This window comes from Solanum dulcamara, chromosome 9, assembly GCF_947179165.1.
Source record: "Solanum dulcamara chromosome 9, daSolDulc1.2, whole genome shotgun sequence".
NCBI lineage: Eukaryota > Viridiplantae > Streptophyta > Magnoliopsida > Solanales > Solanaceae > Solanum > Solanum dulcamara.
The window spans coordinates 246,606-253,459 of NC_077245.1; the positions used below are offsets into that span (position 1 = coordinate 246,606).

A 6,854-nucleotide genomic window follows, 5' to 3' on the forward strand; every position below is an offset into this window, starting at 1 on the left:
GCTTTTCCTTGCGAATGAGTGTTGCTTGAAGAGATGACACGAAACAATTTTTTTTGCACTTTAAAGGCCCAACCGGCCTTAGAGCTTTTTTTATGCTTTTTGCTTTTGCCAACACTAGTTATTAAATCCTGATTTTCGACACTGGACATGTCAACTTGTTCAGACCATCTCCAACCCATTTCTATTTTACCTATGCTCTATATTTGGAGAGTAAATTAGAAAATGTGCATTTCACTCTCTATTCTCCATTAAATGAAGAATTTGGAAAGAACAAAATTTTATATTAGAGGAAGATTATATAGGGTGATAATTGCAAAAAAGGAGGAGGATTTATATCATGAAATAATAAAATAAAAATGAAATAGAAATAATAATATAAAATTGAGGATAGAAAAAGTTTCTCTACTAGAGAGTAAAACTAGAGAATTGGGTTAGAGATGCCCTCAAGTCTGATATAAAAAATGAAGTTAAGCTACAAGCCACATGAAGAATGTTGTCCACAGAGTAAGCGATATTGAAGCCAATGCATAAGCCCAAAACATAATCACTGAACACTCACTCTCACCAGCTCCAAATAACTGTCATGGTGCCTGCCAAGTGAAACAAGAATTGTGTCATCTCATCAAGACTTTATATTGCAACTGACCCGTGGTTATTTTCAAGAGTAATTGTCTTGTCCATTTAATGCAGAGCAAACATAGGGATTTTTGGGTTTCCAAAATTGTGGTCAGGCCAAAAAAACACACGAAAACGAGTTGGACAGATAACTAGTCGAATGACATACCAATGGCCATTGCTGGGGGAAGTGCATATTGAAGTAAAAGTACAAATTGATATAACGGATCATGTTGTACCAAGCCCAAGTAAATAGCTCCTTTGATTACAACGATACCAATTAGAGGTTGGGCAATGTATCTGGCAACGATAATGCCAACAAGTAGTAATTTCTGAATCCCTGAACCTGTCAAACCCTTCAAAAGGTTAGCTCCCATGATCAGCGTTAGAAGTGAGATGGATCCATCCCTGCAATCATTTCAACAAGTCAAAGATACTTTATGGATTACATTCACTGACGCGGCAAAGTAGCACCAGTTTTAATTTTGTGACATTATCTCCAGATACTATCAGCAGCTAGAAAGCATATCATATATGGCTGCACAATGGCATTCTGAAGCGATTGCATTTTATGCAGGCACTCTAAAGATAGAGCAGTTTATTTTTTTGATTGATTCTCAAAAGATGAACCAATTGTTATAGTCTATTCACACAGACTATTAATTGTGTCATACCCTAGAAAATAGCTGAATTTGCGATCACACTTAAAGGAGCTACATCACCAATCATCAACTTCCTTATCTGAGGTACAAGTCCAACTATAAAACCTGCAATCTGTAATCAAAAAAAATAAATATTAATCACTTGTATGTAGATACTGGTGAGTGGTGACTGCTAATGTCTAGAGGACCTATAAAATGCCAACACAAAATGGTCTTTTCATCCCCAAAAAAGAATTCCTAACCTAAGTCATGTGTCTCATTGTTTCTGTAACCACATATTGACATATGAGGTGTATGTGTGCTCATGCTGCTACAGATACCTATAATAATTAAGGATTTTCAGAATTCAGTACATATTGAAAACCACCCTACGAAGTACGAACAAGATGCTTGTACATTAATGGTTGCCAAAAGACAACCCCTCATAAGAAGAACTCTTTAAGAACAGAAAAAATAAGAAATTTTTTCAGGGTGGATAGGTTTAAAACATATCTTGCTGTTACTTGAAAGATAGTCAAATACTACAAAACACATTTTGAACGCATAGTCAAAAAAGGAACAAAACATGTTTTGAACGCTTAGTCAAAAAGGGAGGTGTAATACGCGCATTTTAAGCGTTTCTAGTTTCCTAGAGGGTCTCTTGCCCTCATTTAGATCCTCCCACAAAAAAATACAATCCAAAAGAGAAATAACACAAAGAGAGTTATACACCAAGATAAATATTGTAGTAATGAGTATCCTCTTTAGTGAGTTATTCATTTTACAAGAGAGAAGTGTTTATTGTTGTTTTCTTATATTTGAGAGCAGTGTACTCCCATATTATCATAATAAAATCTTTCTGCCCCATGGTTTTTTTCCTCTATCTGTTTGAGAGGTTTCCACGTAAAATTCTTGTGTCCAATTTATTTTCATTATTTATTATCATATCAAATTTTAGTTGTGGTGCTTCCTCCCCTAACAAAGAATTGGACAGATAACTAGTTGAATGACATACCAATGTTCATTGTTGGTGGAAGTGCAAATTGAAGTAAAAGCACAAATTGATATAACGGATCATGTTGCACCAAGCCCAAGTGAATAGCTCCTTTGAATACAACCATACCAATTAGAGGTAGGCCAATGTATCTGGCAACAATAATGCCAACAAGTAAGGATTTCTGAATCCCTGAACCCGTCAAACCCTTCAAAAGGTTACCTTCCATGATCAGCGTTAGAAGTGGAATGGCTCCCTCCCTGCAATCATTTCAACAAGTCAAAGATACTTTATGAATTACATTCAGTGACGCGACCAAGTAGCACAAATTTTTATTTTGTGACATTATCTCTAGATACTATCTACAGATAGAAAGCATATCATATATGACTGCAAAATGGCATTCTAAAGCAATTGCATTTTATGCAGAAACTCTCAAGGTATAGCAGTTTATTTTTTTGATTGATTCTCAAATTATGAACCAATTGTTATAGGCTACTCACACAGACCAGTAATTGTGTCATACCCTAGTAAAATAACTGAATTTTCAATCACACGTAGAGGAGCTACATCACCAATCATCAACTTCCTTATATGATGTACAAGTCCAACTACAAAACCTGCAATCTATAATCAAAAAAAAAAAAAAATATTGACCACTTGTCAGTGCGCTAGTGCAACTTGCATGTTTATTCAGCATGTAGATACTTGTAACTACATATTGACAGATGATATCAATAAACTACTCCAATGAGATGTATTTGTGCTTATGCTGCTATAGATGCTTATAATAATTAAGGATTTTCAGAATTTAGTACACATTGAAAACCACCCTACAAATTAAGAACAAGGTGCTTGTACATTAATGGTTGCCAAAAGAAAACCCCCCATAAGAAGAACCCATTAAGAACAGAAAAAATAAGAAAATTTTTCAGGGTTAATAGCTGCTATTAATCCTTAAAAAATAGATTTGAGGTTTTATGTCATTGATTAGTAGCAACTGGAGCTTCGATGCGTCTTCCTTTTAGACTTAGTATGTTAGAAGCACTAAACTAGATTAGGATAATTGTGCAATATAAACAAGTTCAGAAAAAGGAACACCAACAGAACAGTACCGCTCCAGTGGTAGAAGGGGCCAATAACCTCTTCAGGTTGATATTCCGTGAAACATTTTCAATGAACTGCTTTAGTCTAGTCCCAAGGTGGGCCTGTTGCAAAAATTCAAATATCAATATCCAATATTGATGCATAATTATGTTTATTATGATGCTTAAATAACTTATGGAAAGAAAAATAAGTAAATAACCATGCATAAAAAAAACATCTTCATATTTGTGTAGATCTAACATGGAGCAAATTAATCGATGTGAAAACACCAACACAAAATAAGTGAACGTATGGACGTGCAAAACTGAAATCCTGTTCGAATCAGATTTTTAGAACACTAAACCAATCAAAAATGAGACCACAGTGAATCATTTAAACTCAAAACTGAAGTGCCCCATCTCAACCATTTACTATGGCGTAATCTCAGCAGAATTGCAGAACATTAATGTTGCATAGCGTTATGTGTCACAGTTCATGTGATGAATCCTTTACAAAAACTTCTGTCTATAAGGTTTAACCCTATTTCACAATCTCTATTTAGTCATCTACCAGCCCTAGGTGACCTCTCTTGATCGTGTTATTCATATGCAAGTTTTCCTATCTAAATTTTTTCTCTAATTAGTTTTTTTTTTCTGTCTATTGGGTAAGGGGCAGAAAAAGACTCTTATTGCTGCATAGCCTGGAATATCCAAGATCGAGATGTGGAGCAATAATTAACCTGAGTTTTGTGATCAAATCTAGTGGAAGGAAGCCTATGTTGTACTGGTGGGGCCTTCGACGGGAGGAGTGATTCTGCTGATGTCCCAAGTTGTGATATAGGGCCTTCTCTCGAAGATATACTGGCGGAGGAATCACTAATCTCAACTTCCTTTGAGCTCCTACTTGATGATATTCTCATGATATTATAAACATAAGACCATAGATAAATCGCCCCTACCTGAAGTAGAACCGTCACCGGGAAAACATCAGATTTCCTTTGTATCAAAAGTCATGAATTTTGCAAGAAAAGGAATTCATGTTTATACAAGTACTATGGCCATAATTTTAATTTTGGAGTGGAGACCCTTCTAATAATGCAATAAAATCCTTGAAACCAACTAAAAAAGTTAAGAGACACATACTGCCATCGAAAGTGAAGCATAGCCCATTCCATACGTGTGACAAACACCAGGATCCCCAAACGGGCTCCCTTTCTCTTTACAAACGGCTGGAATGATAATGAGAAGCATGTTGCCCAAGTTTCTTGTCCATGCAAAGTAAAAGTAATTTTAGATAACTTGGATACTGCAGAAGCAACTCGTCTCATTGTATGAGGGAGTTCTTTGCATCCTTGTTCGTCCTACTAATGAATTATTTGGAATAAGCTAGTTGATTTGTTCCCCATCTGTCTAAGAACTGGCGGACAAAGTTACCGGTAACATCCACCGCTGATAGGCGGTAGCAGGTAGGAGGTGAATTAGTCGAGGTGTGCGCAAACAACACTTTGTATAAAAAGAAAACGATACTGAAAATTTCTTATACATGTCTTAAAAATCCATTAACAATATTTTCCGGACCTCCATGGCTATTACCTTTTTTGTTGAATGCTCATAGCGTGATTTGACCAGAAGAAAACAGACATGCATCAGAAGATCAATGCAGTGACCAAGAACAGTTTTCTAGAGGAATTCTTTTGTTCAATTTTTCTCATTTTCCAGGACCCAATATGTACTTGCACCTAAAGAAAGAAACTGCCTACATTTACGATTACACAGTAACAAGGTATGTTACTGTCTCATTCCGAGGTAAAGTTAATTTGTTTATCACATTGATTATAAAAGTATGTGAAAAATAATCAATTTTCTTGGCTTTCCATCACCAACACCTTTATGGTGAAATTTGAATGATCGCACAATTTCTTTCTCTGCTTAATTAAAGTAAAAATAGTATCACATATGGAGAAGACATTTTAAACAGAATTCATTTAAAATCTTGAGAGACTCACTCCGCACTGAATTGCAGAGCAGCAAGATAATTAGGCTAATGATACTACGTTGCATATCTACTTTAACCTTGATGATAAAATTGATATCGATTGAGTTGATAAGGTGCAAAATAGATTCTCATAACTTGGAATGGATTTGAAATCTCAAGATGTTATTTAGCAGAATAAGAAAGGTTAGCTAGTAAAACAGTCTGTATCTCCCATTTGGTTTAGCAAATTAAATATAGAGAGTCAACAACAAGATTCTCTGATTACGACCTTTGTTGATTTTCCAATTAATTTTAATCCAAAACTTGATTATTACTAGTGTTTTTCAACATAGTTCCTGAGTATATAAATTCTATTTCAGGACAGAACAAGTTGTGGTCTGGAAATTAGTCAGGTCCCTCATGAACGAAAACAAGCCAAGTAAAATGTGCTGAGAGTTAGCATCAACTATATCGTTATAGTTATCTTCATCACTGAGGTTATTGTTGATTTTACATATATACCTGCAGCACAACAGCCAATGACGAGTCCACGTAGATGCTGGGGAGGCCTTGTAATTAGAAGGACAACCCAACCAAGAATTGAACCAACAATAAAAGTGAAGAGGATATTGAAAGGCATGAACCACCTACAATTGCAACCATATTAATTTTTACACAAAGGTGTTACAAGTGAATAAATTGGACATAGAAACTCACAATTTTTTGAATATGTGATTGTTTTGACTAAGTTGCTGGAGACAAGGGCTGGATTCAATACAAAAAACACGATCTGTTGGGAGAAAAAGTATCAGCATTGAACAACAAATTAGAGCAATGGAATAAATATTTATTGAAATATTTGATTATCAAAAAAAGTTTGATATATTTTGATTCCTTTATGAATATTTCATAAATTTGTGGAATTTTCGAAATTATTACTTGAATAAATTTTAAATAAGTGAAAAATAAATCAACCATATATATAAAATCTGAAGAAACATAATTTTATTGATAATAAAAGGTGTAGGTACAAATGTGTTTGTTTCCTTGATTCTTCTCTGGATTTCTCCTTGATTCGAGAGCTGTTAGTGACGTATTTCTCGAATTAGAATAATTTAAATTTAATCTCCATCGTAATTCGAGGAACTTTTTATAAATATATATTGACATTGTCATTATTAGAATAGGAAGCAGCCAACTTACATAGTCGTGCTCTATTTTGCTTCTCCCTGTTTTCCAATAAAGTAAGTAGGCTTCGATAGGATCACCATTTCAAAATAGGATCATATGTAATTTGGGATTAATGTCGTTTCAAAATTATTTTCGGCATAAATAGATTGTTATCGTTTCAAATGATAACTAATAACTATTATTATTGACTAATAAATCTTTATAAAATTATATATATATATATATATATATATATTTTTATTTTAATTTTTTTTTTTTTTTTGAAAGTTTGCAATCACAAATATTTTATTTATAAAATGAACATGAAGATATGCGATATTTTTAACGTGACATTTTAGATATTTTTATAATTT

General features: G+C 34.0%; 1 pseudogene; it reads right to left on the reverse strand.

The window, feature by feature from the left end:
- Positions 1-401: 401 nt before the first annotated feature.
- LOC129902337 (protein PIN-LIKES 1-like) lies at positions 402-6,112 on the reverse strand (annotated as a pseudogene).
- Between the last annotated feature and the right edge of the window lie 742 nt (positions 6,113-6,854).